The 16,568-nt window shown below is 48.1% G+C and overlaps 1 protein-coding gene across 2 annotated transcripts in view; it reads right to left on the reverse strand.

Moving 5' to 3' along the window:
- Positions 1–16,568, reverse strand: part of Khc-73 (Kinesin heavy chain 73) — a 118,268-nt gene that overhangs the window by 82,309 nt on the left and 19,391 nt on the right. The gene's annotated exons all lie outside the window — the stretch shown is intronic.

Raw genomic sequence — 16,568 nt, forward strand, 5'->3', positions numbered from 1 at the left:
TTTAAGTGAAGGCTAAAAGAATCCTATAGGTGGTCAGAATGATAATCTGCAATACCGAACTAACGACGTGCTTCACAATCGCATCACGGTTTTTGCACCCAAAACACGATTATTATAACCTTGTCTGTGTCTACGACTATATAGTTCATAAAAATAAAAAAAATAACAGCGCGAAACATAGCAACTAGCCAAGTATGCACCTTATTTATAAGTGATCACACGCAGGGACTACAAAATAAAACACGCTACACGCAAAAACAAATGCTCCACGTATTATATGCGACAGTAAGCTAAGAGTGAACACAGCGGTTCATGCGAACCGCGTTAGCGTATACACTGCACTGTATTGACTTGGCAAAGACAAGAGTTTCCATACCTGTGCGGGACAGCCTGTCCTAATCGATACACACACGTGCGTACTACATGAAAGGTAGGAGGGAGAGATGACTTTGACAGGCCATTTATCATTTGGGCGGGCCGGGGGCGACCCAGGGCTGAAAAAAAAGGGGGAATCGCCGAGTCTGTGAGTCACACACCCAGGCCTCCATCCTTCCTCTTAGCGAACTCTCTCTCTCTCTCTCTCTCTCTCTCTCTCTTATACGACGGTGACGACAGCTCAAGGGGCGTGTCTTAATATGTCCCCTTTTTCACTCTTCCAGTTTCTACCAGAAGGGGGCAGTGTTGTGCTGAGCTTCTTTTTGTATGTAGCATCCATTTGGTTTGAGCTTCTTCTGTGTGTGTCCCTCTACCAGAGCCTGTGCTGTGCTGCGCTTCTGCTGTATTTGTCTCGCAGTTGTAGTAGCACATTCTATAGATGGATGGATAAGTGAAGATGGAAAAAAAGCAAGTGAGGAGGGCAGCACTGTGGAACACGCCAGGTGGCGTGCTGGGCACAAATCAGGGGGGGGGGGGGGGGGGGATGTTCGCGAGCTAAGCTGTCTGTAGCGAGAAAGCACGAGAGAGTGTGCGATGGAGAGAAGGGGACGGTGACATCTTTTGATCGTGGCCCCCACGCGGGATATGACGACGTAACCTTGAATATCCGCACCACATCAGAGGTCACAAGCAGCGGTTAATGACGCTTTCGCCGTATAGTACGGGGTAGCGAACGCTGCGGTTTCTGCGTTATAACTATTTATTTTACGGAGTGGACGCGATACGTTTTGGAATTAAGGGGGTGGCTTGTAGACAGGAGATCACGGCAGTATCCCATCAAGGCGAGCCTGTAAAGATGCGTTTGAAAAGCGACAGGCGAAGGTCGAGCGCGTGGAAGAAAGGGGTAAATAAGGTGATATGCATGACACTATACCCGAGTTAAAAAAAAAAAAGAGAGAGAGAGAGAGAGAGAGAGAGAGAGAGAGAGAGAGAGAGAGAGAGAGAGAGAGAGAGAGAGAGAGAGAAAGTAGCATATACATCACGTGATCACTCCGTCATAGCGCCACTGCTGTACAGGCAAATGATGTGGCGCGAAACTACAAGGGGACACGAGAAGGCACTTGAGGACACCACACAGCACCCGGAATGTGACATCGATAATGCGTCCTGCGAACTTGATTCAATTCGAAATTCGATGGCTCAAGGTCCTATCGCAACCTAAATCTTGAAATAATCGCAATGTGGTCCTTGCGTGCCTTCTATAGTGTGTCGTTTCACTCTAGTATATTGGCGAATTCCATTGGGTGGAGCAGGAGCACTCAAAAGCACGCTTTAAAGTGCTCTCTCCAGAGCCGGCGTGTTCCAGTGGTCGAACAGGTGCAGGAGCACTGTCATTCATTGGTAGACCGAGAGAGAGAGAGAGAGAGAGAGAGAGAGAGAGAGAGAGAGAGAGACAGAGAGACAACGTTTATTCACGCATCCGGCATGCGGGAAGTCACCGGCCACGCAGGGCGCGGGTATTCCCTATCTGAAGACTATGGCTAATAGAGTCCTATAGTCCCAGGGCCTAGACCTTGAGGACGTTGTGCTCCGGCTAGGCATTGGATACTTGGGCTCCTCCGCTCCCGTTGTCCGGGGCGTCGGCTCCTTTTCTCCTCTGCTTTGCCAGGGCCTCCTCAAGCCGCCGGATGGCCGAAAGTGCTTTTGCTGCGCTGAGAGCAGCCAGGAGAAGTTTCTCGCCTGAAAAGCGGAGTAGGCGCAGTATACGACGAGTCACGTGGTCCTTGAACGTCACAGCCTCCGAATTTTTTTTAAGCCAGCGAGCGCGGCGGCAATGGTAGCAACCGTGTGTAGTTTGGCACCACTGTTTTGTACGCATGGCTAACGATGAGAGCTGGACGTTGGCCGAACGAGTCATTGCACAAGCATACTAGGATAATGAAGAATATGTGGCTGACCGATTTCACGTGTATCTTGCTTCTGCCCCACAAAGAATATGCCGGGGCTTGGAATGGTGGTTCAGTCACATGGCCTCCCTAGTCGTCAACTTTCTCCCCTTCCCTCCATGAGCGCGGCGCATTCCAGTGGCAGGTTGAGTGGCCCTGCTCTCAGTGTTCTGCCTCCCACTCTTCACTGCCCTGCCCCTCTACTCCCGTTCTCTCAATGGAATTCGCCATATTGAAAACTCTTGTCGAGAACAGACAAAAGTTATATGACGCAGCGCAGCTGACAAATGTCGAACCGATACGCCGCGTCTCTCGGCGGTCACGTGATGCACCGATACTGCGTGCGTGGGAAAAGGCCAAAGGCAAATCGATTCACGGACAGTTAGCTCTTCGAGACTGCAGCTTTGTGGTGACGTAACGGTATCTATAGTGCTAGTTTATTTCTACCTCCACGGTCTCAAGTGCGCGACGGGCGTTTCTCAGATAAAGATGCGAGGTTATCGGGCCTTCGCGTGTCTATTTTTAGCTTTTAGGGTGTTAAATGACACATCATCATCATCATCATCATCAGCCTGACTACGTCCACTGCAGGACAAAGGCCTCTCCCATGTTCCGCCAGTTAACCCAGTCCTGTGGCTTGCTGCTGCCAATTTATACCCGCAAACTTCTTAATCTCATCTGCCCACCTAACCTTCTCTCTCCCCCTAACCCGCCTGCCTTCTCTGGGAATCCAGTTAGTTACCCTTAATGACCAGCGGTTATCCTGTCTACGCGCTACATGCTCGGCCCATGCCCATTTCCTCTTCTTTATTTCAACTATGATATCCTTAACCCCCGTTTGTCCCCTAATCCACTCTGCTCTCTTCTTGTCTCTTAAGGTTACCCCTACCATTTAAATGACACTTTAAATGAGTTAAATGACACCCGCTTACTCAATTGCTGGCGGATGATACGTCCTCCACACGCCGTATAGTGGTATCTATCCGTTATGGTGCTCGAACGCAGCCCCGAAGGTTGCGGGATCGATACCCTGCAGCCATAGAGTTTCCCAATATACACTAGAGGGAACTCTGGCGCTAGTGTCTATGGGAGCTGCAATGCACAGCGCTTCGGCGAGCATGGGAATGATGGGTAGTACGCACATTTGTCTAAACTTCGTACTTCTGGCCTGCTCTTGGCTCCGTGTGTGTTCGTGTGGCTCGAAGCTGTTTTCTCGCGAAACAAAAATCAGCAAATGTTCAGCGATTGCGCTTCACCACCCTTTTTTTTTTTCAAATTACCTTTCCAATTTGGGTCACGAAGTTAAAAAGGGTTGAATCTTTCTTTCAAAACAAAACCGAAACGCATCAATAAACGAAGCCGCAAGTACGATTCGCCACCCGCAAGTACGAAGACTAGGCAAATGTGTGTACTACCCGTCATTCCCATGGTCGCTGAACGATCGCAGCGCCAGAGTGCCCTCTAGTTAATTTCGAGAAACTCTATGCCTGCAGCCACGGTGGCGGCATTTCTACGGAGGCGCGGAGATTTAATGCTAGCCAACAACATTCCCTTACTGCAGATGCGAAGACAAAAAGCTAGATTAGAATTCCTTGATCAACTTCTGAACAAAAAAAAATAGCTCTAGACCCATCCCCGTATTTGACACCCCTTAGTAGCCGGTCCACCCGACACCACCACCAAAAGGCCTTGATCCCATATTTTGCTCGCACAGACCTACTGAAGTATTCGTACTTTCCAAGCAACATATGTGAATGGAACTGTCTTACTAATACATCTGATGAATGAACTAACCTACCAAACAACCTTCTTCGCCCTTTATTGTTTCGTTTCGCAATTATTTTATTTGTATGTGTATTACCACCCTTCCTGGACCTCGAGTCTACAGTATTGAATAACTAAATAAATAAAATAAATATTATACAGGCCCGTGCACTTGCATACAGGTACAGTCTGTTTCACACTCAGGGGAAGATCTCGGAACACATGAATCGCGGTGTGGCCAACGCTGCATGCAGTCAGGTGCGGGCTTCAGCTCGTGCACGCGCAGACACGTGAAGGGCCACAGTATTAAACCGCGTCATCTGCCATAGCGGCACGCGAGTACATACAACCTTAACCGCACCACGAGTTGTGCGATCCGAGATTTCCCCCCCCCCCCCAAGTGTGAAACAGACTGCACACGTTAACGAAACCCAGGTGAAACTACTTGGACCATGGCCTGAGATGCTTCTCCAGAAGAAGGCAATAATCTTCCTGACAGACTTTTTAGTGGAGACAAGACTGGACAAGCGCCCATGACAGACAGCCAGAGATGGGTATATATAAAATGTGGTCATGTATATACTGACAGTAGAATAGTAAGGTGTGCGTGTCGATAGTTCATGAATGTGTGAACTGCGTGAAGAAAACAGTGTATTGGCATGAGACTTGAACTGGTTTCAGTGTGCTATTGTGTTTTTTTTTTTCCTTTCCGTATTGTTAATTTTTGGGTACCGTTCTGTATTATTATTTTATTTTTCGCTGTAGAACTTTGTGATCTGGAGTAGCCGAGGCAATAGGCACCTCAACCTCTCCACAGCAAAACAGTTAAAACAGAACAGAACAGAAACCCAGGTGGTCGGAATTTCTGGCGCCCTCCGCTATACGACGTTTCTCGTAGAAAAACCAGGTTCCAAAAGCGAAACAGTATCGCAAAAAAAAAAAAAAAAATCTCCCGTGGGAAAAGTTCACCGGGGCCCTCTACATGCATTCCCTTAAACTCGAAGGCGATATCTCAGTCGATGTGCTGATATGTGCGTCCGAAAACAACTTTCTGCCACTTGACTCCAGGTTGTCCGCCGCAGTGGCGTAGCAGTTACGGTGAACGACTGTTGACCCAAAGGTCGCATGTTCGATCCCGACCACAGATTATTATTATTATTATTATTATTATTATTATTATTATTATTATTATTATCATTATTATTATTATTATTATTATTATTGCCTCCAAGATCGGAGGCGTTGCACACTTTCTGCGCTTCACCTGGTTCAGCACTGCCTCCGTGATCGGCGCCCCCTTTGACGAAGCAACGACTACATAACGTGACGACATCAACTTTTACCAATCTGTAGCAATGCCTCCTAGAAAAAAGTATGCCCGGAACGTCGCTCTCTGTTCAATCGGGAGCATTCTGCAAGCACGCAATCTCGGAGGCCATGCCTTCTGCCGCGACATTGCCGTACCACTCTGTCACGTGACATGACAGCTGCTCGGAGGCGACTGTGAGAGCATTGCTGTGTTCGCCGGGGGCGGCCGCCAGAGGCGTTCGCCTTTGTACCAGAATAGAGTTACTGTATATGCTACCTAAAGGTAGCGTATACAGTAACTCTATACTGAAGGGTGAGGGTAAAATCTGAGGGTAGGGCAGCAGGTTCGCGGCTCACGTTCCAGGCATAATTTTTTTAGGAGGCATTGTCTGTAGCCTCATGATGACGTCATCGCGTGACGACGTTGGTTTTTTTTTTTTTTTGTTGCATCACTCGGGCTGACCGCAGCCGACGCTCAATTTAGACGTTTGAGGTGGCATCTAAGGCCTTCGCCTTAATAATTATGAGCGCCGCGCTGTGATGTTATTTAGTACAATTTCTACAGTTCATAATGAACTTCTCGACTCAATGAAAAAATAAAGAAAACGAAAACTAAATCAATAGTCGCAAAACCTCGTGTCAGCGATTCCTTAACAGTTGTTCTCAAACAAGCAAAACACGCGCAGGCCCTGCTCGAAGTCCTCAAATGCCACGAGTTCCAACTCGGTGTACATAGCCTCGCTTCTCCTTTGCTAGCTGAGCCAGCACGCGATGATCGCCTGCGACTGTCGCAGTTTCTAAACGTGGAAACGCGTAGTCGTCGCTTCTCATCACAATGGCGCCCGTCTCGTCACGGGACCGCCCCGACAAGGATGACGGCAGCGAAGAAGACGAAGAACAGTCTCTCCTCCGTTTGGACGCGCGGCAATTCAAGCGCGCCCTGTCCTACATATCGTCTCGCTTATGTACAACTCTCACTTCCTGCTTGTGTACATCTCTTTTTCTATCTCTTCTTTTTTTTCGAATCTGTCTGTTCTTCAGCTCCTGCTCGTGAACTTTTTTTTGTTGCCGCGTACAATCTTCCAATGAGAGAGGGAGAGAGAGGGAGAGAAAAGAAAGACAGGGAAATCTGTCTCTGTCCCTGACCGACCATTATACGGCAAACTGGCGAAGAACAGTACATACGCGAGGATGACATGGTGCCTTTTGACAGCGGAATCGCTCTGCGCTTTGAAATCGGCTGATCCCGCGAACCAAATCAAGGCGACTGGGTCTTTCAAACAAAGCAGTGGAAGAAGAAGGTGGAAGTTGCCTGTAGCGGCGGCACAGTCGACTTTCAGCTACATCGATCTCTCGCACTCTTGAAAACACACACACACGCACACACACGCACACACACACACACACACACACACACACACACACACACACACACTGCATCAATCTCTCCCACTCTTCAACACACACACGCGCGTGCGCGGATTGAGCCACATGCGGAAAAGAAGGAACATTTTTTTTTTCAGACAGAGATTAAAACTGAACAAAGACTACGTCACGTACGTTTAGCATTTCTGATGTGCCATACTTCTCATTTTATAACCCTTGTTTTATTTTTCTCATTTGTCGTATACGACGACATTGCTAAAGGTATACGGTCGGAGCTGCTTTACAATAGCCCATACAGTGGCCAATACATTTTAATTTTGTAACGGTTCCGTTAATTACTTCTCCCGATTTTCTTTCTTAAATTCCCCCCCCCCCTTTTTTTTTGCCCCCGCTGAGATCAGCGACCAACTGGACATAGAAAACGGCTTATGAAGACATCGTCTCCGACCCCCACCCTCTAAGAAAAAAATGAACATAATAAATCACGTTAAATAGCGGATTTCATTAAAAAAACGGGGTCAATGCCCCATACACGACCCCGTGGCAACGTCGTACACGACGTTTATGCTACTATAACGACGCATGTATGTACGCAAGTCGTAGCACGGGCGAAGCTGTACGAAAAAAAAAAAAAAACACGCATCTTTTTTGTCGTTCAGTTTGCGCTGCCATGCACAGTTTTTCCATTACGCTGAGCTCGAGAGCAAAATAAGGAGATGGTACGAAATGAAAGGACGACAACCACCGCAGCAGCAAAACCGTTGCCACGCTCGGAGCACGATACGAAGCAAAAAAAAAAAAAAAGGCACACGACGCTGCCTCTTGCGGAGATAATCGCATTTGACCTAACGACGTATCGCGATGGGCGAATATGGGAGGAGCCGGGTCGCGAGTTTGCAACAAAGGCGAGCGGATAGAAACCCCCCTTTTCCACTCACTTACCCACAATGCACTGCGCCAGGAGGAGCCCTTAAGAGGCTAGCCGGGACGCGTCCTTTTATCGGCAGTCAACCGTTATTTTCTCCCGACCGCATTACGTATAACGTCAGCAGCGAATAATGCCTGTGCGTTAGGACCTTTGCCGCTACGAAAAGGAATCACTGAAAACCACCCGCTATATAGTAGCACGAAGCCTTCTGCACGCCGGAGAAGAAGAAAAAAGTGACGTAAGGAAGCAAGAGAAACGGGAATTAACGATTTGATGGAAGGGTTCAGCAATGAGAATTATGAGGCGAAGAATGAAATAACAACTAAGAGGAAATTATTTACCGAAGGATAAACGAAATGAGAAAGAGAGAAGGCCAAATGAGAGAACGAAACATTGCAGAGGAGAAGACTGAATGATTTTGAAGGAAATAATTTTAGTTAGGAAATCGATTGAAGACTGAAGGAGATACGTATACTGAACGAGGAAAAAAGAAAAGGAAACAACGGAAGTGGAGAGCGAATGAATGAGAAAAAAAATGAACAAATGAATCTATGAAAGTAAAATGATCAGCGCAAAGGTAATTAAAAACGCACCACAGAATGAATGAGAGAACCAATGAACTAACAGAGAGCAGCAAAGCAAGATGCAGATAGGGAACTGAAGAATGAAGGAATGAAAAAATTAACAAGGAAGTAATTGATCAAGATGATACAGGAAAGCAAGATTTGGATGTATGCAATTAGGTGAAATAATCAATTAAACAAAAGATATGAATTTCAAGAACGGACGAAACGAGACGGACAAATGAAAGAACGAGACGAAAAAGAAAATGCCATCAAGATGGGATCTGTAGTTTGTTTCTCTCTCTCTTTCCACGCTTGGCTCGACAACAGTCCTTTCTCCCCCTCTCTCCCTACGTCTCCTTGGAAACGGCCTATTTACCCGCACGCACAAAGCCGAGCCGAGTCATGATCCATCGGACGAGCCGTTAATGAACGTAGATTTGCGGCGTGCGCGACCCCTCGTAGCGGTTTCGCCGATAAGTGAGCTCCATACACCGCTCTGCCCCAACACGACAAGCGGGTCGAGCTGGATGTACTCGTCGGCAAAAATGCGACTCCAAATGCTAGCGTAAACCTTTTTCCGAGTTCGCAAACAGCAATATATAGGCGCCGTCGACATAACTGAGGTGTGTTCCAATACTCACCGTAGACGGCTAAATAGACAGCTATATAGCTATATGGACGGCGGCCATCTTAAGCACCATTCCAATACTCACGTAGCCAGCAAAGTAGACAGCTCCGAGAAGACCGCATCGTAGACAAATACGATGCAGGCTACTTTGCTGTCTAAACAAGATGGCGGCTCGGCGAATCGCTCAGATAGATCGGATCTCGCCGGAATGGTCGTCTGCACACAAGCTGACGCTTTCCAAGACGCTTAATGTGAGCAAAGTTTAATTGTTTCTTGATTTCAACACGAAATAAGCCAGAAAATGCAACTGTTGCGTTGGTTTATTTTAGCTTTTTCTTCTCGACGCGAGGTGGCGCATCGTCGCGTAAAAGCCGACCAGAAGTGTTCCAATTGTCGGACAGCATGGGCTCGGTGCTGTCTTCTTTAAAGCAGTTTGCGTAGACTGTCAACGTCGGAACGCAACCACTGAGACGCTTGTAGCGCCGTCACGGTATGTAGGCTCCGCCCTGCCCAAAGCTCGCCACCGCCATCACGTGACAGCGGCGCGCGGCAGGCTCCCCGACGCGTTGTACCAGTTGTCACGTGATCACAGAGGATGGCGTCGAGCCTTGGGCTGCGCGGAGCGATACGCACCGCGACGGCGCTACAAGCGCCTCAGTTATGTCGACGGCGCCCCCACCGCTGTTTGCAAACATGTAAAAGGTCTATAACGAACAGTGCACGTCTACAGCGGCTATATGCATACGTACAGCGGCTATCTAGTAACGTTGACAGCGGCATCTCGTTAATACGATTACGCATATTACGATGTTCCGGATAATCCGTTTTCCAGGACAACGTCCCAAACGACTGGTGTATTTAACAGTACTCCCGGATTCAAACGCCTTATTTTCTTTCTTTTTTTTTTCTAACGGTGCGAAGCACCTTATAGAGACTAGGCTTGTCGGCATCTCGCTTTCGTCACGGTGTGTGGTGTAGTCACAATGCGCCACAGTGGGTAAATTCAACTACTCGCTCTACGGGTACTCTGAAAATGCAGAAGGCAGCAGCTTAGCCCACGACGTTAGATGAGCATAACCAGTCTTCCTTACACGCCGTAGGGAACAGAAAGCGGGCACGTAGGGAATAAAAAGAACGTTAGGGATAAGCTGATCCGGACGCAATTTTGCGACTATGTGTGAGTGGCGCTGAAATACCCTTACCTTGCACCAGTTTCCGGTTTGGCACTACCAGTGCCTCATCAAAAAAAAAAATGTCGCGAAAAAAAGGGGGAAGAAAAGAAAGAAAAAGAAAAACTGCGTGCTTCCATCCTTCCCAGTTTTTATTCTTCCTTTTTTTCCTACTCGGGACATGGGGGAGAGTCGAGAAAAGACTATAGCTTGAGTAAGTGTTACGAAATGACAGCACGGAGCATTTATTCCAATTTAACGACACGGCATGCGCAATCGCTCGAGAGAACACGTCATGCCATGACGCATCTCGTCTCTATAAAGGCAACGTCGGCTCCAATGCGTATACGGGATTCAGTCAGAATTACGCCGATACGACGCGGAGTGAAGACACGTTGGAAAACGCAAAAAAGTGTGCGTTACTTAGCCGCAAGTTATCCCTATTCAATCCGCGAGTACTGTGCATTAGAGACACCCGAACGCAATCTGCGACTGTTCGATGCAATACACGTTCAAGCGTCCGCGTGATTCGAAAGGTCGCGGGTTTGAATCTCACCGACGGAAACGGTGTTCTTTCCTCCACTTATGACTCATTTCGGTTTATACGTCATAACTATTATCACGCTGCAGCTAAATACAACAAACAATTAATGTTATCTACGCTTTCCTTTGTCTAAATGTCGTTTTCATTTGGTTGTATACAAAAAAAAAACAAGCCTCCCTCCCCCCGCGAGAAAAATTCCCCTTCTTTCATTCACTTCCAAGTTTTCGATTACACATACGCTACGACCAAGTCAGATTGTAGCCACGACTCAGACGTTATTCGGGGCATGTTTTAAATGAAAAAAAAAAAACGCGTCAAGTTCTAAACAGAGAATTACTGTGAAATCGTAAATCCCGAATTCCTGCTTCCGCCAAAGAGGAAAAAAAAACAAAAAAAATAAATAAAAGCGGAGTGGTGGACTGGCAGAGCTGAATGAAAACAGGCGATTGAATCGGAAATAGCAACAACACGCGCCTCGCAGCGCATCGACGGAGTAAGTGGTCTATAAGGCGCACTCTCCAGATTTGGGCAGCGCCAACTATAATATATTACACCGCTTCAGACCGAACACGGCTCACTGCACGCAACTGAACGCAGTGAAGCGCGTGCGTGGCAAACAAAAGAAAAACAAAGTATATAGTACTGTGCAGCTGGAAAAAAAAGAGAAGAGGAATACGACGATGAAACAGGAGATCGACCAGATCGATATCGTGAACGTCGCGGCAGGAGCTACAGAGGCGGGGTGTGTAACTGGCCGTATAGGAGACGCCGTTCCAGGCGTGCAAAAGGAGTCTATGCCCCATCCACCGATAGAAGCGAGCATAAAGAAGACGAATGAAGAAAGCAGAGCCAGAACGCGCATGCGCGTGGCAGTGTAGCGGTACAAGAAAGAGCACAGCCGCCGCTGCATGGCGGGCGGGAAGTGGAAGACGAAACGAGAGGCGTGGGATAGCAGCGCCACCACGACGGAGGGAGGAAGCGGCGGAAGTCAACGACGCGCTCTTCTATAAAGCTGCGTGTAGAAATTGCCGCCCCCCGGCGTCGACCGTTTTCTTTTTTGTTATTAGCACGCAGGGCGCGAGAATAGAGATGCCTTGCTGCGCCTCCCGCACTCTAGCAGTGTGGTTCGAATTCGACCCCATACTGTTCGCTGTGAATGTAAATGCGTTGGCCTCGTCGGCTGTGCGCGCGTGTGTTGTCACAGCCAGCTAGATTTCCCTTGCCTGCCGGATTATCGGCGGTCACTTGGGAAGCGGCCGTCATCAGTTCTGCGGTAGTGGCGCCACTTAAGTAGGGTTGTTTTCAACTAAGTTTTTACGTTTTTGGAGCTTATATGCAACAAAAATAACATAATAAAAGTTTTAAAAAGGCGTAGACCTAATTATAATTAACCCTAAGTAAGTTACGCCGCCATAGATGACGGGTGTTTTGTACTCATTTAGCAGGAGACGCCTTCAATACAAGGCACAGCCTCCGAAATTAGCAAACGCCAAAGTTGCTGATCTCAAAGGCCAAGTACAAAGACCCTTAGCCCTACGTAGGTGGCGCCGCCATAGATGACGGGCGTTTCACGCTCATCCGGCAGGCAAGAAAAATATACGAGGCTATGGTGTTGTCTGCTTGTCTGAAGATGTCGAAGTCTATATCTCGTCTGCTCTCCGCATTCTTTATGTATTCCTTACATCAGTGTTACCTGCTCATCTGTTCACTGCACGTCTGTTTACTAATTAATCTCTTCGTCGCCTTTTAGTTCACTGTATACGTCTGTCTCCCTCTATGGTTCATGTCGTCCGCTTGTCCGCGTGCCTGGCTGCTATACGTGCTAAGCACGAACCGTCGTTCGATTAAGACCAGCGGTACTCAAAGACGACCGGTGCGTATATATCCGCTGATCTCGAAGACTATACGCCGTGCCACATCTCGACAAAAAAAAAAAAAAAAAAACAAAGACGAAGAATGTTAAGCCTACTTCGTCTGTCTCGAGCGCATTGCAGAACGCGATACGGACGGAACCCTGCAAAGTGGCGAAGTGTGTGTCGTATACACACCCCGAATGTAATCCCGGCGCCGTGCACGAATGCTGGACACGTCGGGACTGCTATATAGCAGGCCGTCTGCGTGCTCGGAAAGCTGCCTTGAATGATACACCACGCAGGCTTCAGGGCAGCGCCAGATTTGCGGTCGTTTTTCTTCCTTCTTGCGATGCTCCTTGATGTGTTTCTCCCAACACCTGCCCGTCTTCTCTTCAGGCAGGCCATGCACAACAGTCGCCTGCCTGAAGAGAAGAATGTGCAACGCCCTGCTATGTCTACATCTGGCGAAGAAATGAATTTGCAACTAGTAGTAGTAGTAGTAGTAGTAGTAGTAGTAGTAGTAGTAGTAGTAGTAGTAGTAGTAGTAGTAGTCACTGCTGCAGTAGCAGATCCTGTAGTATAAAAGTGTGTAGGGGTAATAACGGATGTGTAGTAGTAGTAGTAGTAGTAGTAGTAGTAGTAGTAGTAGTAGTCGCTGCTGCAGTAGCAGATCCTGTAGCATAAAGGTGTGTCGGAGTAATAACGATGTACCTAAAAGTAGCGCAGTAGCAGTACAAGTAGTAGTTGTATGCGAGAAGTATGCAGATTATAAAACAAAATGACGGTACTTCTCGAGCAATGCGAGGAACGTTATGTGTTGAAAGCGCATTCGTATTTCGTTAACGTATACCTGGCGCTGAAGGTACTAACCAGTGCAGTGAGTGTTTTTAACGAATCAAAAATACGATTGGTGATCGATTCGACGATTCACGCGTGCATAAAAATACGAATTATTTTTTTTTAAAGTCGTGTTGTCAGACGTTGCGAGGCAACTCATGGAGTATATAGAGAGGCTACAAATTAATTATTTAATTTCAAGCGGCTCCGTAATACATTTCGTTACAAGCGCTCTGCGCCATTTACGCTTTACCGCTTGTCACAAAAGAAAGAGACAAAAAAAAAACGAAAGAACGCCGGAGAGAGGAGAGGGAGAGAGAGAAGCAACCAGGTCACAAAACGCCAAAAGAAAAAGAAAAGAACAGCGAAACGTTGCACAGGAGCTCACAGAGCGGATTTCAACGAGCGGTATAATTTGAAGGAAACAGTGCGAAGTATCCTAAATTCCGGAAAAGAAGCAAGCGAGCCAGCTCAGACTCCGCCAACCATGTCACGACACGGCAGTGTTCAGTATGCGTATACGTGTCTTACAGACATCGACCAAACTACAGTGTACGTAGCTTCCGAGAAATGTGTCCGGCGCTAGTGTCTATACGGGAGCCGTCGCACTTGGCACTTCAACTAGGACAAGAATGGCGGACATGGTATAGATGAATTTACCTAACCCCGGTATTCACAAACGCTCCTCGACTCGACTTTCACCCTTCACTTGACAGAGTTGAGCACTGCGCCACCTATCGGCTGAAAACGACGCTGCGCTACTCAAGAATCGTGGCTGAGTATCGCTGATATGCAGTGACTTGCCGTGCCTAGAGATGGCGCTTCCATCCAACGTTACTAGATGTCGTAACGTTGCTTCCATCGGTTTACTCAAGTGACGGTGAAGCGTTGAGTGAAGGGACGTTCTAGAATACGGGGTATAAGGTCTTTTCTTTCGGCTCCGAGTGGCTTGCGGCCGACTCGTCAAAAGAAGTTCAGCGAAATTACAGAAGTCCGCCATTTAGGCTGACCAATGCAACTTTGCTCAAACGTTCACAAAAAACCATTCTTTCATCCGAAACAAAAGCGAAAACGCAGCAACAAACGAAGCCAGAAGCGCGTTCACTGCGGCAAGTACGTATACTATATACAAGTGTGTACTATAGTGCCATATCACATGTGTATATCGCCGCGTACTTATTATCACCAGGCCATTTGCTCCCGCTGTTATCATCTTGATGTGGTTTCCTTCGCACACTCAGAGACGATTTTTTTTTTTTTTGTGGCCATGCTGACTGCGCATAAAGGGCGTTTCTGATTTATTGATACGTCGGGTTTAACGTCCCAAAGCCACCATATGATCACGAGAGACGCCGTAGTGGAGGGCTCCGGAAATTTCGACCACCTGGGCTTCTATAACGTGCACCCGAATCTGAGCACACGGGCCTACAACATTTCCGCCTCCATCGGAAATGCAGCCGCCGCAGCCGGGATTCGATCCCGCGACCTGCGAGTCGGCAGCCCAGTACCTTAGCCACTAGACCACCGCAGCGGCGGGGGATGGGCGTTTCTTTCAATAAAAATGAAAACTTTCGTTGTGAGTACGCAGCGCATGTCCCGTCTTCGTCTCGTCTTTTGCAATCCTTACCACGCTGTCGTAATACATCAGTACGACACGGCGGAGTTCGACGAGGTCTGGAATAGCACTTCCGGATAGTATTTATTGCTGCACAGTGGCTCGGACTGAAGGGAAATAGTCGGACAGGGAATGTCACTCGAACCACGGATCCGACAAGCGGACGTGTCTATAGTCATGGCAACAAGTGACGAAATGACCAGTGTTGGCCAAATGATGATAAATGACGGCTTCGGCGTGTCGATCTCGTTTGCTGTTACAGCAGCAACGTTGCTGTTGTTCGACCTCAACGCAATGCTTCCAGAGATTTTTTTTTTCCAGTAATATGAGCACTGTGTGACATTCTCGTTTTTATTCCAGGCACTTCCGGTCGATAACTGACTTCCGGGTTTCCGAATACTCAAAAATAAAAAAAAAACTGGTACGATATCGTAGCATAAGCTTACTTGACATAATGACCACCTAACTGTCAAAATAATTCACAGAAATTGACACAACGAGCTCATTGAAAAAGCAGGCGGTTTTCTTGCGAGCAGCTGTGATCGTCGCGGCACCCCTGGCGGAGCAGATCTCAACCACGCACTTCTTTCTACGTGGACTCCGTGATCAGCCTCGGCAACGTCACGAAACACGGAGTACACACAAGCTCCCACGTGCAGAGTGCCACTACCAGAAACCCAAGTCAAAGATTCGTGCCTCTAATTTTCTTCGTAGTACTCTTCCGCATTGTGCGGCGCAAACTCGCAACTAACGATTCATTAGAATGGAAGCTTACACATTATATATATATTGTAATGATGACAAAGCGGCGATCGTGCTCGGCGCATACCTGGGAGAGACGGAAGACGACGAAGAGGAAGCAGAAAAAGAACAGCCGGCCTGCAGCAAAGGCGTTGTCTCTTTGTCTTATTTCTCCACGTTACAATGGCGCAGCCGACAGGACTACTGACCCCGATATCCCTGCGTCCACTACACTTCGAAGTGGACGAGTGCTCTCGAACTCCCCACCGATCACGGACGGCGTCCAAGCCTCCACGGCGGCACCGCATCATGACTGCAGCGAGGCCATTTCTCGAGGCTTCTCTCTGTTCGCCCAAGAGCTCAAGACATCCGGGTTTGGCTGCGCCTCTTTTGGATCGTTCAACGAGAACGAAATTCCATATTTTCATGGATTCAAGGATGACCCTACCAACTGGGTAAGCGTGATAAACTCGGTTGCCCTTAAATACTCGTGGAGCGACACGATTAAGAAGTCGGTCGCTGAAGGACGTTTGCGAGGATCTGCCCAAGCGTGGCATCGTTTCCAAGGCAGTACATACGCTACATGGCAAACATGGAGCGCGGCCCTGATGTCCGCGTTTGCGCCGCTTCCGAGCGCTTACGACGACCGTTTCATGACCATGCGGTCACGCCGGCAAGGTGCAACCGAGGACGTCGCGACTTACATCTACGACAAGCTGGACCTTTTACAAGCTTGCGATATACAGTGGACCTCCTCCGCAGCCAGGCAGTACATCATCGACGGGATCCATGACTCGACGCACGCAGCCGTCTTGTCCGCCTACAACCACCCAGTCCACATCTCCACTTTCGTACGCCAGGCAATGGAGTTGCAGGACACGTCTCATCGCCGGGCGGCTGCAGTTGGC

This window comes from Rhipicephalus microplus, chromosome 6 (assembly GCF_043290135.1).
Source record: "Rhipicephalus microplus isolate Deutch F79 chromosome 6, USDA_Rmic, whole genome shotgun sequence".
Taxonomy (NCBI): domain Eukaryota; kingdom Metazoa; phylum Arthropoda; class Arachnida; order Ixodida; family Ixodidae; genus Rhipicephalus; species Rhipicephalus microplus.